This window comes from Diceros bicornis, chromosome 22 (genome assembly GCF_020826845.1).
Source record: "Diceros bicornis minor isolate mBicDic1 chromosome 22, mDicBic1.mat.cur, whole genome shotgun sequence".
Classification (NCBI taxonomy): domain Eukaryota; kingdom Metazoa; phylum Chordata; class Mammalia; order Perissodactyla; family Rhinocerotidae; genus Diceros; species Diceros bicornis.
This window is the reverse complement of record NC_080761.1, coordinates 2162026-2185462: the sequence shown is the minus strand read 5'-3', so window position 1 is coordinate 2185462 and position 23437 is coordinate 2162026. Positions and strand designations below refer to the sequence as shown.

Genomic DNA, 23437 nt, shown 5'->3' with positions numbered 1-23437 from the left:
TTTTAAAGAGGATAATGGCGGGCTTTACTTTGATTTGCACCTTTTTGTTTTAAGTACATTTACTTAATATTTCTCAGTCTCTTGAAAACTTTTATCATTAAGCTCAACCTTCATTTAAATCACCAGACCTATTTGATGAAGGCGACGTGAATATTTACTTGCAAACTCCTCAGAAATTACTAATTTAACCTTACTTCAGATGATCCATTGTAGAACTCAAACTGGATTTCCCAGGCCCCTCAGAACGGCTCATAACTCTGTGTTTGTACATTTATCTGGGAAGATATTATCCAAGGGTAATTGTTCTTCCCAAATGCTTTCTTTACCTCAAACAGCAATACTTCCAAAGTTTTAATGAAAATGTGGCCAATTTGGTGAAAACCAAGTGACTTGTTTGTTTTAGCATGCCAATGAGATTAAGAAAATAAGTATTTTAACTATTGTTATTGATTATAAAAATCAGAACTTAAGAAAACAAACTTCTTTGTCCAAAGACATTTCTGCAAGTGAAATTGTCAGAAAAACTGACAGCTAGCCTCCCATTTTAACCACTCAACCATAAGAAATGTAATATGGTGGGCAAACATGTGAGCGTTGTCACCTGCACGAGTCCCCAACGCTGTGGCCCCATCACGGCCACAGATCAGAAGAAGGAGCCGGCAGAGGGGAGACAGCTGTGCCCTCAGTGTCCTTCCTTCCTAGGTCAGAACTCAGTCCCAGCTGCTCACTGTCTAGTCTTCTGGGGAAGCAGAGAATTCTTCTGGGGACACGACACATCAGGTGTTAAGGATGTCATTGTTCTTTTTTAAACAAATGTTAGATCATGTAACGTGCTTCTCAAGACAGGAGGAGCCGCCTCAAGGGAAGGCAGATCTTCTCCAGGAGCTGATGGTCATCCAGGGAGAGCAGAGTCAAGGCCTGCCGAGTGCCAGCCAGCTCCCGCTCTCCCTCTCAGGTACACCTTGGGCCCCGCACCCCCATCCCCCTCCCGGTGCCCCCCAAGCGGCTCCCATTGTATTCTTGGAGGCCAGCGCATGCGCAGGACTGGCTCTCAGAGCGGCAAAGGGGTTGGCGAGCTGGAGAGCCCCGGGGCGTGTGCCCTGGAGGTGGGGCCCCAGGTGCGCAGGTGGCTGTCTCGGAGGTTTGTGTGGGGGGATGGGCGGTTTCTGGATCCTTCCTCCAGGATTTTCAGCACAGGGGAGCTCTCCTTTCTGCAGTGTGGAGGAGCGCTGGGCAGGAGGCGGCGCTGAGGTAGGCGGTGGGCGGCGGGCTGGGTGTGGAGATCTCCGCCGCAGATGGCGGGAGCGCGGTGGGGGGGTCGGCGGATGGGGTCGGGGGACGAGGTTGCTGGCGGGCTGCCCCAGGCGGGGCAGCCCAACTCTGTCCCTTTGAGGAGCAGAGGAGCGCCGCCTGGCCGGCGGGTCCCTCTGCTTTGGCTGGGCCCCACCCCGGCGGGGCCTCCTGTCCACTCAGCGGAGGTGCAGGGGGCGGCAAGGAGTCGCCTGCCCTCTGCTTGAGCCCTTGAGTTCGTGCTCCCCGGGGCTCGTCTAGGCCAGGTCTCTACATCCCGGGGTGAACACTTTCCTTCAGAAGATGGACTGTGGTCAGCGCTCCTCTGTCTGACTCCGCGCAGGCTATTGGGCTCCTCACTGCGTTCTTTAAACAAATAAGCGTTCCTACTTCCTTGGGACCACCTTCAGAGAAAAGCCTAATCCCATTAATGGTTTCTGATAATTGACTCTATATTTGCAAGGGGAACTTTGAAGCCTGTGAATTGTTGTAAACTGCATTTAATGAAAGGAGCTTTAAACAGTCTTTGGTGCAAATTATGTAGCTTCCTAATAATAACTCACCTTCTGTTAACATAGACTGATGACAGATCAATTGATGATTGACATAATGTGTATGGAATGTTGGTTTCAGTGGAAAGGTTTTTCTTGGCAGTTGGTGCTAAAATTAAAATCGGATAAGGAGGAGGTTTTTAGAAGTAGTATGTAGTGTGTGTTTCGTCTCCATACTCATTTAGAATTGTAAGAATTTAGATTGGGAAAGCTCGTAGAGTAAGAATTTTCAAATTTTGATTTGACTGTGTCGGGGGAAGAGGTGGAATCTCCCTCTGCCCTTTTCTTTAAGGTTCTTATGGCTGGCCAAATAATTAACAAGACAGGTTAGCAGGAGAAAATAATACCAAGTTTAATAACATGTATACATGGGAGAAAGCAGGGACACTGCGTTTCTCAACACAATGGCAGAAATTCTTGTCTTAAATACCATGTTCAGCCAAAGACAAAGGAGGGTGTTGGGGATGGGGGGAGTCAGTTACAGGAGATTACCACTAAAGCACAGTAAACAAGAGTAAGGTTATTATGCAGATTTAAGGCCTCACCTTTCACATTGATAAGCCTCTAGAAATGAGGCCATCCCCCCCTCTTCCCAAAACAGAGAGGGAGATACCTTTACAAATGGAGATTTTCCTTGTAAATGTAATTGATTGTCTGGCAACTTCTCGCAGGGCCATCCAGAGAATGTGGCCAGAGATTCAGACTTTCCCTTAAGATGGGCTTGTTGGTGCCTTTCCTATTGTAACATTTATCCTACATTATCTTTACAGTCATCATGATAGATCTGTTCCAGGAAGGAGTAACTATGTCAAATTCTTTAGGCCGTTAGTGGGGGAGGTCAAATGTCCCTAGAGAAAACAACCAAGGTAAAGAGATGGATTTCAGGGTGGCCAAATCTTGATCTCCCACAACTGAGAAGGTGAAAGGTTAAAATGCCAAATACAGTAGGATTTCATTTATATGATATTCTAGAAAAGATAAACCATAGGGAAAGACAACAGATCGTTAGTTGCCATTAGTTTTAATATTTAGTTAATCATTTAGTTTAATAGTTTAATCATTAGTTTTAATATTTCTGATAAAAAAATACATTTTAATGATAGCATCCTAATTATACTTTTGGATGATACCAGAATTTAACAACCTATGAAATTCTGCAGGAGGAACAAATGACATGTTGGTTATTGGTGTCTTTGAAGTGTAAGTATTGTTGGTAATGAATCTAACTAAGCATTGTTGGATTGTGAACTACTGATTTTTTTACTACATCCTGTTGGACATGGCATATTACAAGTTTCAAAATGCTCTTTAAATTACTGTAGCAGGCTGAAGCTATTAAATTGTAATGTAAGATCTTTATAGATGAAACAGGCAAAAATACAAAAAGCCATTTATCTTTTTATCTTTGTTAAAAAATCAAGTAAATCTTACCATATACATGAATGACTTCTGGCTAGACAGACCTGAACTTGACAAGACGGACTCACTAGTATGGTGAATTTGTTTTGGAATGTTAAAATGGGAGAGGACATATGTTTTTCCTGAGGGTGACCCAAGTCAATATGGTAGGTTTTGCTGTTTATATGCTCTTTCTGAGTTACCATCTTGATTAAACAGCTTGTCATAGACGTACCAAGAAATTTTGGCTATTTTATGTATCAATATTTTTTTTAAATAATTTTATTTATTTATTTTTTCCCCCAAAGCCCCAGTAGATAGTTGTATGTCATAGTTGCACATCCTTCTAGTTGCTGTATGTGGGACGCCGCCTCAGCATGGCCGGAGAAGCAGTGCATTGGTGCGCACCTGAGATCCGAACCCGGGCCATCAGCAGTGGAGCGCGCGCACCTAACTGCTAAGCCCCGGAGCTGGCCCTGGAAATTTCTATTATGTCTGAATATTCCTTGAAATCATATATATATATTTATATTATTTGTGAATAGCTTCTGTTGGACTATGAATGTCCTTTTTGTTGTGTCTTAGACGAGGAGAGTTCAATAGGGGAAGCTCACTCTGCCATGATGTTGATGTCACTCTCTTCTATATATTTATATTATTTAATTCAAATATATGTACACATACTTATGTTATTTATACACATTCAATATATATTCATTATATATATTATTTAATTCAATATATTATATTATTCAATATAATGATTTATATTATCCAAAAAATGTACATATCTTATTTCTATATATGATCCTGTACTTGACCAAACTCAAGCCAGGCTCCATTGAGCCCTCTTCTTGACTAGGCCTCAATCTTGTCCTATAATAACTACAGCCTCTCAGCACAAATGGTTTCACACCTCCACACGCATTATAAGACTTAAACACTGACACAGTTTCTAACAGCTCAAATCCACATCCCTAGGATGACCCCTGTCCCCTTAAAGAGTGTCGGCCTGAGAAAGCTCAAGGCAGCCAAAAGAACTGACTGTTTGTTCTGGCCAACACTCAATCATTTGCCTCTGACATCCCTTTCTTAGAGCATTTACCCAAAAGTGCTTACAACTGTGAATATTTCCTCTGTCCTTTGGAGTTTTATATATATATATATATAATATATATATATAAATATATATTTAGAGACACTTATATATATAAGTGTCTCTAATAACCAAGGAATGCATTTCTCAAGGTCCTGAGAGCCATTCCTTGAGATGAGGACAGGGTGTCTGTCTCCCAGACTCTGTGAGAGGAGAAAAGTGAAACTTTGATCATTTCCAACCAGCAGACACAACTGGCCAGATTACACTGCACTGACCAACACTCTGTAACTTTTCCCTCCCTGACTCTACTGAGCCCCTGCTCACCCCTCTGCCTGCTCCCTCATTCTCCCTTTCAAATGCCCAGTCACCTCTGTACAAATCAAACTGAGTTCAGTTCACCCTGTTCCCTCTTCCCTATTGCAGTGGTATATTACTGATTAAAATCTGTCCTGACCACTTTCACTAGAGCCTGGTTTTGCATATATTCTACATTTAACACACATATAGATAATCTCAGGCATATGCATATATATGCATATACCAACATAACCATGGGCCCTCCAGGACCAGTTCAACTGACCCCATCTTATCGACAGAGTAGTTAAGAGTTTTCTTTCAGGAACTGAGACCCCTAGTCCAGTTCAGGCCAGTTGACACCACCAACCCATCAACTACACCTGCGCAAATGCTCGATAAATGACATTTTTGACATCAAGCAGCTAAAAGCTCCATCCTCAGATCATCGTAACACTGCCAATTTCTGAACACACATCCGATGAAGAGCCACAAAGCTTGACTTTGCTTGTGAAGATCATCAATTACCTCACTTCTCCTTACTTCCAATCATCTACTTCCACATGTCAGACCGCCCTGCCCTTCATCCCATAAATTGTGCCCCAAGCCCTGGATCCGGGAGACAGATCTGAGACAGAGACATGGCCCCTGTCTCCTTGCAGATAAATCTCGCAAAAATAAAGCTACAATTCTTTTCCCAAAAGCTGATGCCAAAATAACTGGTTTTTTTAATGTGCATTGGGCAAGAGAACCCCAATATTGTGCAGTAACATCAATACATATATATATACACTTAATGGATGTTTTATCTTCTTTTTTTTTTCCTTTGCTGATGAGGATTCACCCTGAGCTAACATGTGTGCCACTCTTCCTCTATTTTGTATGTGGGTTGCCACCACAGCCTGGCCACTGATGAGTGGTGTAGGTCCATGCCCAGGAATGGAGCCTGGGCTGCTGAAGTAGAGTTCTCTGAACTTAACCACTAGGCCTTGGGACTGGTCCATCTCTAATTGTTTTGAAGATGTTACTCGATATGCAATTGAAGTTTCACTATGATCTCTGGATTTCCTTCCTACTCCTTTAGTCCTTCACTTCTGTGTATGTGTTTCTTGCTCCATTTTTCATGCTAAAGGATTTTCTCAAATATCAAGTGGTCCTTGGCTACCTGTTCATATTTCTGTGATGGGAAGAAAAAAGCTGAGTAGGATCTCTGTGGGCCTGATGGGGCCTGTGAATGTCTGGACTCAATGTTTCTTCAAGGGTGTTGAGTGTTGAACTAGGAACAGGCAAACAGTGTTGGTGCCCATGCTGATCTGCAACAACATACTTATTCCACACATTCCCACAATGACAGACATCCTCTGAACACATGGAAATGCTGACAACACACCCACACCCACATACACACTATTTGCAAATGACCATCAGCAGTCAGTCTGTAAACTACACCTGATAATGCACACTGATACTCAGAACATACACACAAACTCACACACTTACAGACCACTCACTGTCTCAGAGCCCACAGTGACTTGAACTCTCTAAACACACACAGACATCAACAAAACACACCTTCACATAGATGCCATAATAGTCGTGCACCCTGTGACCATACAGAATTGCTGAACACACACACATCCATACAACAAGGAGCATGGCCGTGCATGTGTGGGCTTGATCAGGAAGTTTTTCACACCTCAGCATCAACATGGACACCCCGGGGCGAGACGGAGAGGCAGAGGGCACAGGGACAAAATGTGAGGAGCAGTCAGGAGGCACTTGCATAAAGCAAATATGATACCTGCAAAGCTGGTTGCTAAATGACATACGACTCAAGGGTAGGAGGACCCAAGAGGATCTGAAATGGTACAAAAGAGGTGACTGATACAAACCCATCACAAGATATTTAAATGTAAGGAACAGTGATATTTTAAAAGGCACTGAGGAGAGTCCATCAAAGCTTAGATATAATTCCAAACAATGAATGACATGGAATTCTGGCCAAAGAACAGCCATTATTGCTGTTAAAATTCCTATTTAAATGTTCTTATAAAATTATAGAAATACTCATTGAAAAATGACAAATGCTCATTGGTTTAAAACATTTCAGGGTATGGGCCGGCCCTGTGGCTTGGTGGTTAAGTGCGCGCGATGCGATGCTGGTGGCCCGGGTTCGGATCCCGGGTGCGCATCAAGGCACCACTTCTCCGTTCATCCTGAGGCCGAGTCCCTCATACAGCAACTAGAAGGATGTGCAGCTTCGACATACAACTATCCACTGGGGCTTTGGGGGGAAAAATAAAATAAAATAATAAAATCTTTAAAAAATAAATAAATAAAAAAATAAAACATTTCAGGGTAAAATTACTGCAGCTTCCACTTTTATTGAGTAGCTTTCCTGGGGAAGCTAGAAAAGCTGTACAGTGCACACAGAACAGCTGTTTGAAGGGTCTTAGGACATCCCGTGCAGACAGGACTTGGGGGTCTACAATCTCTGAGATGAGGGAAGCAGAAGATTGTGAGCACCAGCTCCACGCGGCTTCTCCTCTAAGGCATTTGTTATTTCAACAGTGAGAGAAGAGAGTCTGAGCAGAAAGAGGAGGAAAAATGAACTGAAATTTCATTCCAGCCAAGTCCAGTAACTTCTGCTTCCAGTCAGTTGTGGTAAAGGCAGAGCAACAATTAAACTTTGATTTAATAAATACTGTAAGATTGAAAACACCAAAGGGATGTGGAAGCAAACAGGACTAGGTGAAATAAAATTTCAAAAAGGAAAGAGCCTTTTTAGGTGAGATTGCCACACATGCCCTCACCCAGGGGAATTTGCTTAATCTGGACTCTGATAATCAGACCTGTCTTACCAGAAAACAATTGTAAATACAATCTGTCATAATTGATCTATGTTAGCTTTTTAATATCACAAGCTTTGTTAGGCTGTTAATTTTTATTGCCTCCATTAGAAGACTCTGTAAAGGGAAAGACATTGTATCATTTGCCACGTGATCTCCAGAACATTCTTCAGTTGGGGCTGTATGACTTCTATAAATATGTCTTAATTGTTGGTTTCATGAATGCTATGGACTGAATGTCTACGTAATCCTATTTCATAAGTTAAAATCTTAATCCCCGAAGTGACTGTATTTGGAAGTGGGGCCTTTGGGAGTTAATTAGCTTAGATGAGGCCATGAGTGTGAAGCCCCCATGATGGGATTAGTGTCCTTATAGGGAGATGGAGGGCCAGAGCTCTCTCTGCTAGATGATGGTAGAGCAAGAAGCTGTCCTTCTGCAAAACAGGAAGAGAGCTCTCACCAAAAACAAATCAGCTTGAACCTAGATCTTGAACATCCCAGTCTTCAGAACTGTGAGGAATGCACTTCTGTTGTTAAAAGTGCCCAGTCTACAGATGGCCCGGCTGTGCAGTGGTTAAGTTTGGGTGCTCCGCTATGGTGGCCCAAGGGTTTGCAGGTTCAGATCCTGGGCACACACCGATGCACAGCTTGTCAAGTCATGCTCTGGCTGCGTCCCATATAAAAAGTAGAGGAAGATGGGCACAGGTGTTAGCCCAGGGCCAATCTTCCTCAGCAAAAAAGAGGAGGATTGGCATCAGATGTTAGCTCAGGGCTGATCTTCCTCACACACACAAAAGGAACCCCAAAAGTGCCCGGTCTAGGGGCCTGCCCCACAGCCTACTGGTTAAGTTCAGTGAGCTCCTCTTGGTAGCATGGGTTCAGTTCCTGGACACAGACCTATACCACTCATCAGCAGCCATGCTGTGGGGGTGACCCACACACAAAATAAAGGAAGACAGGCATGGATGTTAGCTCATGGTGAATCTTCCTCAGCAAAAAAAATAAAGTACCCAGTCTATGGTATTTTTGTTACGACATCCCATACAGACTAGGACACTGAGTGTGTGAATAAGTTCGCTTAGATTGACGATCCTTCAGCTACATGACACATTATTGCCAATGATGCCTAAATTGGTGTGAGTCAAATTCCCCTTAAGGATCATAAAGATGTTAGGGCCCTTCTCCCTAGTTGTGCACATATTGCTACACATGAAAACATGTTGCATCATGTGTTTTATCGACACCTTAGTCTTACACCACATCCCATTGGCCTTCAGCGAACTTCAGTGTTACAGCCAGTGCTTTGGGCAATAAAAGAAAGTCCCTGGACTGAAGAGGGGTCGGTATCCATCGTGCAGCTCCTGTCCTCTGCCCAGCCAGCTCCAGGGCAGGGTCAATTTACAAGATAGGCTTTCCTCCAGGCAGCTCTGTCTTCCTCCCAGCCTGTTCTCATTTAGGATGATCTCACCAGGAGCAATGAGTGTAAATTTGGAGGGAAGAGCTAAAGAAGGCATCTCCCAGGGGAAATTCTTTGTGGTTAAATGGTCTAGAATATGGACACCTGGCTGCTCTAAGGTGTCCTGAAAATGGAAACCTTCTCACGTCTGTAATATCCTTCCATGTCCTCTTTCTCCTCCATCTCTCTGTTCTTGGTGGAAAAATTCCCTTGGCAACGACAATAAAAAAATGAAAGTAGGGAATGGCCCATTTCCAGTCTCAGATTTCTGTGAAATTTTACTGCCTATCCCCAGTATCCCAGGACTGACACCCTTTTTACTCTTTTAAGATTAGATTACATTTTAATCTCCTTTAATCAAAGTCTTCTCTCATCCTTGTTATGTATATACATGTTCTAATACATAATATTGAAAACATTATTTTTGGCCCTACAATTTCCAGATTCATTCATAGTTGTTTTCTGATGGATGCATGACTTTGTAATTATGTTTATAACTCCATTAACTATAGAAATTGACTAAATGATGAGTAGTAATGTACTAATACAGGAAAATGGCCCATTTTTATTCAATATAAAGTTTCATGTTTTCATCAAGACAAATACACGAATACTTAATTGTTCAGCAAAAACTCTTCCTGTGTACATGTAAGCAATTATAAATCTATTGAAGTTGGTTTACCTTGTCGATTATTCCTTATTTCTTAGTTGTGCATTCAGCATTTCCATGAACACTTTAGAGTCCTGCATCTTTATCCTACCATTTTAAATACTAGGTCATCGACAAAAGTCCACACGACTTGTTCAGTTTTGTGCTAGTGGGTCCTTTGTAGGGTGTCCTTCCAGGTATGTTTTCACAGGGTCATCGACAAAAGTCCACATTACTTGTTCTGTTGTGTGCTAATGGGTCCTTTGTAGGCTGTCTTCCTGGGTAAGTTTTCCAGTGTGAACTCCAGCCGATGGCCTTGTAACACTGATGTAAATACTGTTGTCTCCACAGATCATGGGGCCAATGATGTGTGGTCCTTTACGAAGTCATATATAACCTAATACTTTTCATTCAATTAGTGTAAGGTATGCTATGGAAAGTAGATTGGGGACAATTAATAAAAGATGATTGATTATGAACATGCTGTTAGGGAGAAAAATCGAACCTCTGGCTATAGAGGTTTACGTTTCATGCAATTAATCAGCCAGCCTAACAAACTCCGTTCATAGGCAGGGCTATATACATATATATTAGATTAAGATTATATCATCTATTAGTTTGAATGTGCTTTTGTAAAGTACGCCTTGTTTCTCTTGCCCTTTCTTACTGGGAGAAATACGGAATAGATAGAAACTGCCTGGATTACTCTGGTCTGAACTCAGATCACATAGGACTTGAATCATTCAACAAATGAGCCATTAACAGTGGCTACACCACTGGGATTTCCTGATCCAACATCGCAGTCATACACCCTATTGTGGATATGGACTCTAGAATAGGATTGTGCCGTTATCCCGAGGGTAACTTGTTCTGTTGATCAATATTTTGGATCAATAAGTGATGAAATATTTTGACTAGTTGGTCTAATCACTCAGGGGTTATTTCCTTCTCTGAGGTCACCCTAACCAAAATTGTTAATCCATTTAAGATTTGTTATCCCTTGATTTGGCTTACCATTTTTTTTTTTTAATTAATTGAAGCTCCACAGGGTCTTCTCGTCTTATTTTGTCATTCCCGCCTCTTCAGGGAAAGGTCAATTTCACTGATTAAAAGTAAAAGAGAGTAAAACCCTCGAGTGGCTGTTCATACAAGTCCTCATTTAGACAACAAATGATGATGCTGCCTTTGCAGGGTCCAGTCAGTGCGGCCTTTACACCGTGTCACTGGGCAAGCAATGCCTGTAACACCAGAAATGCCAGAGGAGATGCTTTTGGTAAACAGGTGGGGGCTGTGTTTGCAGAGTTTACTTTTTTAAATCTTTCCTTGAATGCCTACCTGTGTTGGGTTAACAATTAATGTAATAAATAATTATTGGGTTGAATTTATTTTATTGTTAACTTTTGGTGATTATCTGTTCTGATATAAGATTATGCAAGGAGAAATAATTCTTGTTGCTTATAGTAACAGTAGTACTTCTATGAATTAATAGATTAATGCAGTATTAGATTAGGAGTTAGTTTCTGTGATTGAAATTAAGATAAGTATATTGTTGAACCTGAAGGCTTTCTTGACTGGTGGCTGAATTTAGGCCAACTAGGGTATTGTTTGTATTCCCTCTCTAAGGAAGGTTGTATCCTGTATCTAAAAGGCTGTACCTCTTTAGGGCTGGGTCTGGAGGAGGCAGGAGGCTGGACAAGTGTGGAGCTGGCTCTGACCCAGAGGGATGAGCAAGAGACACAGGGCATCTGCTGCCACACACAGTCGCAGCAGACATCACCCATCAGTCACGACATGCTGGGCTGCAGAGCCCAGAGAGCCCCCCAGTTCTCAACAAGGTGCACTCAGAAGCCACTCCCGGGCAGAGCAGGGGACTGTGATGAACACATTTGCCATCCCCACTCCCCTAAGACGTGCTCCAGGTCTCCTTTCCCCACTTACTCCGCCAGCTCCTCACTGTCCTCGGGACTCAGGCTTTCAAGGCCCGCCAGCAGGCTGGTCCAGTACTTCTCCTTCCTTACCATTGCCTCCCCTCTCTGCTCCCACTCTAGTTCCAGGGCAAGTTACCTGTGGCTCCTGAGTGCTGCTCCTTGGTCTGGAAGGAGCCCCATCCTTCACCCTTCCACCCTGTGCACTCCTACTTACCCTTAAAGACTCGAATCCAGTGATGCCTCCTCGGGAAGCCCTCCCTGACGCTCCATCTCCCCAGGCCTGCTCTGGGCCACCACTCTGCCTCCTGCCCACATCCATCACTGCCGGGAACCTTGTTGGGCCCCCTTGTCTAGTCTTCAAGTCCAAGCCCCTCAGGAGGGGAGGAAATGCTTGGGCTCAGGACAATGGAGCAGATTCCTGGACTGTGGTGACACTGCCCACCCCAGGAGAGGTCATTCTTTGGGGCACTTCCAACTTGGACCCAATGCAGCTCAGGGGGAGCCAGGACACGGGAAGGCTGGCTCTGGGCCCAGCACGTCACAGGGTGGGCCTAGGGAAAAGGCACAGGGACCACACAGAGGGGCTCAGGACAGAACTCCAAGTCAACAATACCCTTGCTAAGGGCAGCAGGGGCCAAAGGCAGCTGCACAGGGCGCACGAGGGTCTGGCGAGCTTTTCATCTGCTCAGAGAGTTCCAGGGCTGGATAGAAGGAACTCAGGAGGCCCATCTGAGATGGAGGTCACCTCGGGGGCACGCAAGCAGAAGCTGAGGGTCCCACAGCAAGTTGAATCTGAAGAGCTGACCCTCAAACTCCTAGTGGCTCTAACGTCTCCGAGGTGGAAGTCAGTCCCCTCAGTCACAGCCTCTAGCTGCCCCCTCACAAGGCTGTGCCTCTCAAACACGGCTCCCAAGGCGAGTGGAGGCTGAGGGTGAAGGCAACCTCCTACCCGTGAGAACTGCTATGATCACGGCCTCCCGCAAGGGGCTAAGGATGATGAGCAAGGGACAGAGGGACTGACCCACACGACTTCCACTCGGATGCTGAACATGCTTGTGATTCACGGGTACAATCAGTATCTGTCTTCATCCTCCACTCTTCTCTCCCCAAAAGGACATGTCAGTGTTTACTATGACATCCACAGACACATCAAAGGCATCTGGGAAGAACCATGTGTACATCTGGAGAGAAGGGAACTGTGAAAACCAGTAATATCTGCATCCATGTGTGCAGATACTGACATCTACATACAGCTGTCACGTTCCTCCAGCAGCCCTGGAATACTCCACAATCATGTTGGCAGGTTTTTGGCACAAGGTAGCCAAACCAACTGGTGGTGTCCCCGAATGCCACCACTGCTGGGGCCTACCTTGAGGTTGGGGCGAGGCAGGGTGCCATGCCCTGTCTCACAAAAGTCTGGCTGGTGTCCAGGTGGGTCTCATAGCCTTTGATGATCATGCACTCCATGGCTATGTTTTCCTGGATGATCTCTGTCTCGTTTACTTCACTGTGCATTATCCTGTGGGGACAGAAAATAAGTCAGAGACAGGCTGCCCCCACCTCTCAGGAACAAGGGAATGCCGGGCCTCTGGCCAGACCTAGGAAGAAGGCCTGGCACCCAAGATACTCAGGTGGAGACTGTGGTCACGGAGGGGGAAAGAGCATGCGTATTGAATACCTGCTGTGCTGGGCACTCTATGGGCATGAGCTCACATCATCCTTCTGACAGCCCAAGGAGACAGGTGTTCTTATTTCAGAGAGAAGGAAATGGAGATTAATAGCTAGAAAGCAGGTCTGATCTAAAAGTCTGAACCACGTGGAAAAGAGACGGCAAAACTGAGAGGAGGACGGGAGTACAGGAAACAACATTTCTTCATTACTCTGTGCCCCACACCACTACTGGTCTTATCTCCATCCATCGAACTCCACCCACCCATCCTGCCTCAGGGCCTTTGCACTTACTCTTTCCACTCCTCCTCCAATGCACTTTATACAGTTGCTTCCTTAATGTTCGGCCCTGGAATGGCTTAGTTTTTGAGCACCTGGCAATCGCACTGGCTCATGGAAAGACTGACTCCCGTAGGCTCCAGCACGTCTGGGGGGGAGCAGAACACACCTTGCCCCTTAGTCTGAGAATAGGACAACTCTTCTATTTGTCCTGTTCTGACTGCCGCAACACTCCTCCTCCAGGAGGTGGCGCCATTTAACTGCTTTTTAAAAATAGCATTGGTGGGAAAAGAGACCTGTGAGTTGCCAACTTTGCTAAGAGCCTTGGTGGGTTTTCAGGAATCTTAGGATGTTAGTAATTTTGTGGGGAGGAGCGTCTGGAAAAAATACCCCACCTACTCCAAGAAAAGCACAAAACCTCTTATTTGTCTGCTGATGCCTCAAATTCTACAACCATGACCAGATCACCAAGAGGGCTGGTTAATGTGTGTGGTAGTAGACACTGTCCAATTTAACCCTCCGAGCAATGAGAGATGACACTGGTTGAGCTGGATCCGTGATTAATGAACTCAGCGATGAGCAATTACTGGGCCCCTCTGACTCTCAGTTTGCTCACCTGTAGAAGGTCAGAGTGAGGATGGAAGAGAACGCTGATGGTGCTCAGGGCAAGCTACCCCAGGAAGCACTGCTCTGGTATGTGGATTATTTCGAGCTGAAGACAATAAGGACTCAGGGAACTCAGGAAGAATATTTGAGTTTCCCCTCCCAAACTGCCTAAAGAATTTAAAACAAAAGATCTGTTTCAGGAAGGAGTTATTATCATGACTGCTATAAAGATAATGTAGGATAGAGGTTACAATAGAAAAGGCACCAACAAGCCCATCTTATCGGAAGTTCTGTCTCTCTGGCCACATTCTCTGGATGGCCCTGTGAGGAGTTGCCAGACAATCATTTACAAGGGAAGTCTCCATTTGTAAAGGTATCTCCCTCTCTGTATTGGGAAGAGGGGGGATGACCTCATTTCTAGAAACTTATCAATGTGGAAGGTGAGGCCTTAAAACTGCATAATAAAACTTACTCTTGTTTACAGTGCTTTAGTGATAATCTCCTGTAACTGACACCCCCACCCCCAACATCCTCCTTGTCTTTGGTTGAACATGGTATTTAAGACGAGAATTTCTGCTATTGTGGAGAAACGCAGTGTCCCTGCTTTCTCCCATGTATACATGTTATTAAACTTGGCATTATTTTCTCCTGCTAACCTGTCTTGTTAATTATTTGGCCAGCCTTAAGAACCTTAAGGAAAAGGGCAGAGGGAGATTCTCCCTCTTCTCCCGACAACGCATTTCACGTGCTGACCTCAGGCCCAGCCCACAGGGCAAGTGCTTGAATAAAGGGAAGTGATCACTGTTGCTATTATCACTGGTTTCAAAGTTGTTATTATAAAACTATTATCATCTGTTGTTTTCTGGTTATCAGATTGGGGCATGGAGATGGGGTCTCTTCCTTAGGAGCCTCAGTCCGTCCCTCCCAGCAATGCTCTCAGCAACCCAGGCCCTAGCCCTCTTCTAGGGAGGCACCTTTCAAAGATATGCTAGTTCCCTGGATATAGACTCATATTTGGAGGTGAGCAAAAATAAGCAGAACCATTTCTTTTGAAGAGGGTGGGGATTTTGCTGAGGAGGGCTGTATTTGCTACAAACAAGGAGGCGATCCCAGAGTAGCAACACTAGTTTCACTGTTAGACAAGTGCCAACTGCAGCTGCTCAGGACTCCTGCCAGCCCCGGCTGGGGTTTGTGCTGAGAACCACACCGTCCACGCAGCTGGGGAGGAGTTCCCTGGGCCGCAGGCTCCCGGGGGAACTGGAAGTGACGACCTGGGTTACATTGAGCCCAAGAGATGAGGTTCAGGAGAAAAAGCAGGACAAAGGCCAGAGGTAGGAGAGAGTCAGCCCCAGGGGAGGAGTGTTTCTGAGCACAGCCAGGGAGGGTTTGTTATCTGATGGCTTCCTGCCGGGCTGGGAGCTTTCCTCAGTCCCCGGAGGGAGAGAGGAGGATGAAAGGGCTGCTGTCAGGCCGATAGGAAAACTCTCTTCTGTGCCAGTAGGGCTGTGTTCAGGCCAGGTACAGGTGATCAGGTGGGACAAAGGACGAGTAGGCTGCGGGAAAGGGGATCAGGATCTTAGAATAAATGCCTTGGCACCCATGTGCCTTCCTCACCCCTGCCCGCACCAAGACAGGGCATCCCGCAGGGATGAGGAGCCTCGCTGGTGTCCCAAGTCTTCTCCTTGGGGAAGTGTGCAGGATTTGGCTACTTGTGGCACGAGAGGACTGGGGTCCCCACCCCACAATGGTTTCTGTTAGTCTACAATCACGCTCTGATTACACCTGCTCCCTGAATGAACCTCCACTCCGGGGCCTGTGCCCTGCCCTGGTCCAGCCTGGTCCTCCCTCTGCCCAGCTGGGATCCGTGGCCCTACTGGCTGCCTCTTGCTGGACTCGGGAAGCCATTTAGGGCACTGAGTGGTTGGCAGAGCTGGGGACAGCACCTCACACGCTGCAGACCGACCCTCCTTTGCAGCTTCTGGCAGCCCATCACTGAGTACAAGGCTGCTCATCATCTCTTGGCCTCCATAAGTTGCAGAGCCCAGGGCCTAGCTCCTGGTGCGCATCTCGTTCCTGCCTAAACTCACTCCCCTGGTGATCTCACCAGTCTTGTGACTATAATCCCATCTCCGAGCTGATGGCTCCCGAATGGCTCGCTCCCTTACACTCCAGACTCAAATGCCCTGCTCCTTTCTTGTCCTCTCCACCACTGTTGTCCATCTCAAGTTCAACACGCCCCCAGTTAAGCTCCAATGAAACAAGAAAGATTCCCCCTCCACACCTGCCCCTCCTGCACCTTTCTCCATCTTGGTTAGCAGCAACTCTAACCTTCTGCTTGCTCAGCCAAAAACTCTGGAATCGCCCTTGACTCCCATCTTCTCTCTCCCCACATCTAATGCATCAAAAACTCCTGTTGGTTCCATCTTCAAAACACACTCCGAATCTGAACCTCCTCCTCACCTCCACTGCCACCACCTGGTGCAGGCCCCCCGTCAGCTGCTGCCTGGGCTGTTGTAGGTGCCTCCTCCCTGGTCCCCCTGCTTCTGCCCCCACAGAGGAAGGTTTCCCCCTGGGCTTTGGAGACTGAAAGAGGGGCAGCAGTGGTGCCTTGACCAGAGGGCTGGGGCCTCTGACACTGGACAAGTCATGGGCTTGTCCACTCGTGACACTGCCTGCTGTTGACTACAGTCTTGGTCTCATGAAGGCCCATCAACCAGGCTCCCCTCTGGGGCTCCTATACCACAGGTTGTGAGACACTGACACTGGAGAACAGAGGAAGTTGGCAGAGTGCCTGTGAGTCCCTGGGCCGATCCCCATCCTGGCAGATGGGCCCACGTGAGTGCCCAGGGCCCTTCCTCGAACCACAACTGTGCCAGGGACAGCACATCACCCACACCATCCCACCAACTGCCCCCTGGGCTTCAGCTGTGAACTCAGATTGCTCCGGGGACCCTGCTTCCAGGTGGGGCAGGCTGGGGGTCCCCCAAACACCACCTCCTGGAATCCTAACCTGAACATGAGATTTACCATCTGGGGCTCAGCAAACTCCCGCTGGGGAGCATCCTCAGCCCTGGCCTGTCCACTGGCGGGGGCACCCGAGATGCGAGCTCACCCAGACAACCCCCCCAGTTTAGCCCTGGCGTCGTCCAGGCTGTTGGCTGGATGTGCTTGTGAAAAGTGGGCCAGGAGCTTGTGCAGTGTCAGAATGTGCCTGGGAATCTGCAGGAGGGAGAGGCAGGGGGAGAAGGACAGAGGCAAAGATGAGGAAGGAGAGAGACTGTGATGAAGCAAGTCAGAGAAAGCAGCAATGTAGAGAGGGAGAGAGAAAGCAGATGGAGGATGGTTCTCTGAACTCCCAGCACTCCCACGAGCAGGGCTGAGGACGGACACCCACAGCACTTCTGATCTCAGACTCTAATGTGGAGACTTTTCCAGGGTCTTGTCTAGGGCAAGAGCCCAGAGCTTGAGGCTCTAAGCCAGCAAGAGGAAGGGCCTAGAGGTGGGCTCAGGACCAGGAGGTCCCCCTCGCCTTCCCACACTGCCTGCTCTGTGGAGCTGGACAAGCCTGCGGTCCTCTAGGTTAGGGGCTGGCTCTAACCCCATTCTCCAGGCAGCCCAGAGCTGGGGCCTGTTAGGGCTTGGGCTCTCCCGGCCATGGCCCCCTGGTGCCCCCAGGTGTGGCTTCCTCTCAGATGTGGCCCACACTGTCATGGCCCCCAGTGGGCTCCCCATGCATTCGGCCTCAAGGACAGGGCTAAATGCCAGCTGGAACATGGGGTCAGTGAGGAAGATCTCCAAAACTCTCTCCTTGCAGTCAGTTTGGCCTCATAGTGCTTCAGCAGCTTGTCAGTCACTGTTCTGCTTGCAGTTGGCCAGGGTCTGCAGGCTGTACTGCTGGCTGGATACTAGCTCCTGATAGAAATTGAACACGGGCAGCAGGATGGCCAACAGGTCTGCTCGGTGAGATGCCCCACAAACCCTCGGTCACCCAGCCCCACCCACGGAGGTCAAGGCCAGGCTCAGACCTCCCACCCAGTGATACCCTTGCCTTTGGGGATGACTCTGGCACCACTGCCCTATCCAGGGCCAGATAGGTGGCCCCAGGCATTGGGACCACATCAGAGTCACAGATCTTTATAGAGATGGGGCTCTGTCTACTCTGACACCTGTATATTGGAAGGCCGGAGAGGGCTGTTGTGGGTGCTGTGGTGTGCCCCACTGCCTGAAGGGTCTGAAGGGCCACCCAGCTCCGGAGTTTTGGGAGTTCAGCTGAGGCCTCTGTGGTAACTGAATTGCAGCTCCACATCCCCCTCAGCCCTGGCTCCCCCAAGAGGCCTCCCAGAGTGCCCCACCAGTGACAGAAGTGACCCATCCGTGGTCATAAGGTGAATCAGTAGCTGGCCTGGAACCAGCTCTCTTGAGTCCCCCATTCCAGGGCTTCTCCCCACATGACATGCCCTCCCGGGTCATGTCCCCTCAGCTCTCTGTCCCTTTATCTGTGTGTCCCTGTCCTTCCATGCCTCCCCAGGTTCAGCAAGGTGGGTCTGCTGCTGGCCCACTCTGTCCCAACCTCCTGGATACACAATACCCTGCCTTCCAGCCCTGAAAGCCCAGCCAGTCTCCACAAACCTGCCCTTCAATACTTGATTGGCAGGGATGAACCCACTGAAACCTCTGCTCATAAACTCCATTAAAAAAGAAATACGTTCTTCCTTTGCGATAAACTCTTAAGTGGGAGCTCTTACACTACCCAAGGGACAGCACCTTCAATGACGCAACTACAGGAAGTGCAGACCTTTTCCTTCTAGGGAGTCTTCTCATTGTGACCTTGGGGAAAAGCGGGGCTCTCTGACTTAGGAAAGAGAACAATAAAAGGGTCACACTCAGTGTGGGAGAGGCGCGATGCAGGGGTCCTGCTGTGCAGCCCTCGGGGCCGTCAGGACGGTGCAGCCAGCTCGGAGAGCAGTGACGCAGGGTGGACGGAGTGGGAGCCTTGACCGTGCTTCTACCTTTTCTTTGTCATTCTACTTTTGGAAACCTTTCCCAAGGAGACGATCTCTCATATGAACATTTCAGATGCAGAGATGAGTGTTTCTAGTAGTTGTGACAACTGTAAGAGCCAATGATGGGAGATGGCTGCATGGATGAGGGTATGCTCACAGGTACTGGAGCATCATACAGCCATCAAAAAGCATGTGCTAATCTTAAGTAAAAAAAAAAACACATCACTATTCAAATTCAATATTCATATGTGTGACATTATGTAAATCAAATGGGGGGGCAATCCCAAGATCTGTGTATAGAAAAAAGTTTGAGGAAAACACATCTATGTGTTTACAGTAGTTATCTTTGGGAAGGAGAACTATGGTTGATATAGCTTTTAATATTTTCTGCTTTTCTAGATAGTCAAATTTTCTCAAATGTGTTCATATATATTATTTTTAAAAGGGAAAATAGATAAGAAACTAAAAATATCTCTTCTTCCTAGAAAAACAGCTTTTGCCAACTTGTCTTTCCTCTTCTGCTCCCTCTGAGGGATTATGTGAGTTTTTAAGGGGCTACTGTTACACTCGGGGAGGATGGAAGTGCAGCCAGCCTGCAGGAGTGGGCCGTGGAGAGGGACTTCTCAGGTGGTGGCTGGGGACCTCTGCCAGGGCTGGCTGCTCTCCCAGGCCCCAGTGAGCCAGCTGGAGGTGCAGGTCTTCGGGCCTTGGTAAAGATGTGGTGCAAACACACGATGGCCTCAGACAGAGCAAGCACAGTGTAAGCTCCGGCCATGGAGTTCCTGCCCCTCAAAGGGCCTCTGCCCCCAAGTCCCAGCAGAGCTGAGGGGCCCAGGGAGAGGGCAGGGGCTGCCACCGTCCGTGGGACTCTAGCAGCAAACACCTTTCTCAAGTGACACCTTATGTGAAAACCTCATCAGCGGGACGGACTATGTAACTTGTGGGGCCCAGTGCAGAGCAAATATGCAGGATCCCGTCTTTAAAAAATGACAAAATTTCAAGATAGTGACAGCAGAGCTCTACACCAAACACAGGCTTTTCTAAACATGGGTCACACTCCCCAGAAGCCGGCAGAGGATGGGAGCTGCTCTCGCTGCCAGCCGTCCTGGCACCCTCAGTGCCCACCTGCTGGGGTGACCCTAAAGGATCTTAGAGGAACTCAGGGCTCTAGAGAATTCAGAGGAAATGCCACTGATGATGTGAAAAGAGCTAGGGCTTGAGACCCACGCAGAGCAGGCTCAAATCCGCCTTATGCTGCTTCTCAGCTGTGTGACCTCCAGCAAGATGCCTAACATCTCTTAACCTCAGGTCTTTCCCGTAAAATATGAAGGTGAAATGAGGTCACCCCTGCAAGTAATGGGACAATTTGAGGGCCTGATGCAGAGAAGGTGTTCAGTAAATTCTAGCTCTCCACAACCCCATTTTGAGGGAAAACAGAAAAGCAAAAACACCCAGATTCTCCCATGCAAGTGCCCTGTCACCACCTAAAGAGCACTGGGGAACATGCCTTGTCACTGGCAGCTTAGCACCAGGCTGAGTAATGGCCCTCTGAGCACCCCTGGCAGCCACATTTGCTGTGGCTCCCCTCCCAGCATCCTCCTCCCCACCCATGCTCCCCAGCCAGCCAGCTCCAGAACACAGCCCGAGTCCCCTCTCCCAGGATGAGCTGTAAGGATGCCAGAGAGACTTCTGCTACTTCCTGCAGCCCCCTCCCCTCCCAACTGTTCCTCCTCTGCCCCTGCTCATAACCCCCAGCTCCTACCACCCTGGAGAACTGGGAACTTCCCCAGAGTGTCTGGGGTTTGAGCTGAACGACATAGGGGATGCCATAGGGACTCTGTCCTTCACCCCATTTGTGGACAGGAAAACAGGCCCAGAGAGAAAAAGTGAATCCCCCCGGGAGTTAGGGCAGCCCCAGCCTAGGAGCCTGTCCTCATCTCCCTGCCGTGGTCTCTGTCTTTCTCTGCCACATCAGATGCCCTTCCCTGGTCCCATTGTCCACGTGTGCTCTCTGCTCCCTCCTCTGTGATGACCCAGCACTTTGGCTGTTGGAGGCCCCTGGTGTTGTCCTCTTCGGGGATGTGTCACAGGGGACTGTCCCCTCTCCCAGCAGTGTGTTGCCTGAGGGCAACCCCCACCCTGGGATCTCACTCTCTCAGTAAAACAAGAGCAGGAGGGGAAGGTGCTGAATGGGTGCAGAGACATCCCTGAGCTGTGTGGCAGACGTCCAAAGATAGTAGCTTAGGAAATCACAAACACGCCACAGAGCCAGCTCTGCTCCCTTTTCAGGGCACGTGGCTTTGTCCCCTCAAGGCCACTTGCTGAACCGCAGGATGAATGGGCTCTGACAATTGAGTGAATGGAGCACTTTGAAAGCAAAATGGGGCAGTTACCCGCTCTCCACTTCTGGGTTGCTAAAACTGCCCCGGCCTGTGCTTGAAGAGCGGCTGAAAATATCTAATGGAGAAATATGCATTGCTGATGCAGGCTTTTCTATTTTTTCGATTCTCTGAGACCCTTGGCACATGAAAAAATGGCTGTTCTTGGATCTGAACTCTAAAGAGCTAAGGGATTCACACACAGGCTCATGGAGAGCTCCGAGACACGTGAATACCCAGTCAGCACCCTTACTGTCCTGATGTCATCACCCTCATGCCAGTCTGCTGTCTTTGCCAGTTCTGGTATCTGCACGTGGTATCCTTTTCTCTTTAGGCTGGAGGGATGTGTGTGTGTGTGTGTGTGTGTGTGTAAGACTAGTCTGTATGTAAAACTGATGGCGCTCTTCTCAGATACGTCTACAAGACATCTACTCCCCAGGGACAAGAGCAAAAACCAGATGCCGTCAGGTCAGGCACTCTGCTCCCTGTATAGGCAACACTGGCAGTCTGGGACTCTGATTTAAGGATTGGGCCAGGTTGGCAAAGCTCTGGAAAGCTGTGAGCCTGCGGACCCTGCAGAAGCCTTGGACCATGGCCCAACCCTGCTACAAACCAGTGTCAGGATGGCGGCAGGAGCCCCAGCCCCACTGAGATCGCAGAGGCCTCCTTTCTCTTATCCTGCAGGTCCCTTCTGGGGATGCATTTGCTTTGGATCTGGGTTTGCTTGGCTGACATCAGGGCCTGCTCAGCTGACCCTTGTCAATGATGTCCATGGAGAGTTCGGAATTTGGCTTACACCCCAACTCGCCAGCTAGAGTCCAGCTCTGTCTGCCCAACTGGGTCAATGCTTGGTGTCTCAGCTGAGCCCTGCCCACTTTCCACCCCACAGTCTGACCTTCTTGGCCCATCAGAGGCAAACCCTCATTTGTCACACTCCTTAGCAGCACTGCTCATCGGCTCCTGCCACACCCCAGTCCCCTCTCTGGAGACAGTGTCTTTAATCCAGAATGCATTTAGTCAGTGCAGTCATTGGTGGAGGAATTAGTCCTGGGTTTTCTCTCTTTTGTTAGCAAAGTTTTGCTAAAGATCTCTGTACTTCGTGCTTTTCAAACAGCTGCCACACAACTCAGTTCTCTCTCCTTCCTCCATTCCCTCTGGCCTCTTCCAAGCCTAAGAGATGCCCATCTCTGTCTCCCTTTGTGCCAATCCTGTCAGCATGTCCTGATGGAGTCTCTGTGGTGGGCACCATGCTGGGCACGGGTGAGACACAGCCAGAGGTGGATAAGTCAGATCCCTTCCCTGGAGGAGCTTCCAGCCTAAGAAGAGGGTCAGATACCCACAGAGGTAACTTATACTCCAACAAGGTGCACACATACTGCAGTGGGAGGGTCTCACCATGGAAGCCACAAGCGCTACCCAGAGGTTTTGCAGGACAAAACAGGAACCCAACTGCGCTGGCCCCGTGGTGTAGCAGTTAAGTGCACGAGCTCCGCTGCTGGCAGCCCGGGTTCGGATCCCGGGCCTGCACCGATGCACCTCATGTCAGGCCATGTTGTGGTGTCATCCCATATAAAAGTGGAGGAACATGGGCACAGATGTTAACCCAGGGCCAGTCTTCCTCAGCAAAAAGAGGAGGATTTGCATGGATTTTAGCTCAGGGCTTATCTTCCTCACAAAGAAAAAAGGAGCCCAGCAGGTGTGTTATAGAATGGAAGGAATTGGAGCAGAGGGGATGGTGTGAAAAAAGATGCAGAGTACGACAGGGTGTTGAGTGCAGGACAGCAGGGTTGGGGATGGCAGGAGGAACATGGGAAACAGGACTCAAGGCACAGAGTGGGCCCTGCAGAGGGGCTGACTGGGGAGGGATCAAGGCGGCCCTCTCCATGTCAAAGTTGGTTTGCAAACCTGATTCCATGGCTACAGTTTTACCTTAAACCCTGAACTAAAGATCTCTGCAGTTTCTTGCAGAGTCAGGCTTGCAGGATTCTG

At 48.0% G+C, this 23437-nt stretch overlaps 1 long non-coding RNA gene across 3 annotated transcripts in view; it reads left to right on the top strand.

The window, feature by feature from the left end:
- The first annotated feature begins 923 nt into the window (after positions 1-923).
- The window catches only part of LOC131419888 (uncharacterized), a 32311-nt gene continuing 9797 nt past the window's right edge, over positions 924-23437 (top strand). Inside the window, exon 1 of one of the 3 annotated variants that reach the window (XR_009223357.1) lies at positions 924-955. This is a non-coding gene — a long non-coding RNA (uncharacterized LOC131419888). The other 2 variants (XR_009223358.1, XR_009223356.1) reach the window with 2 other exon arrangements.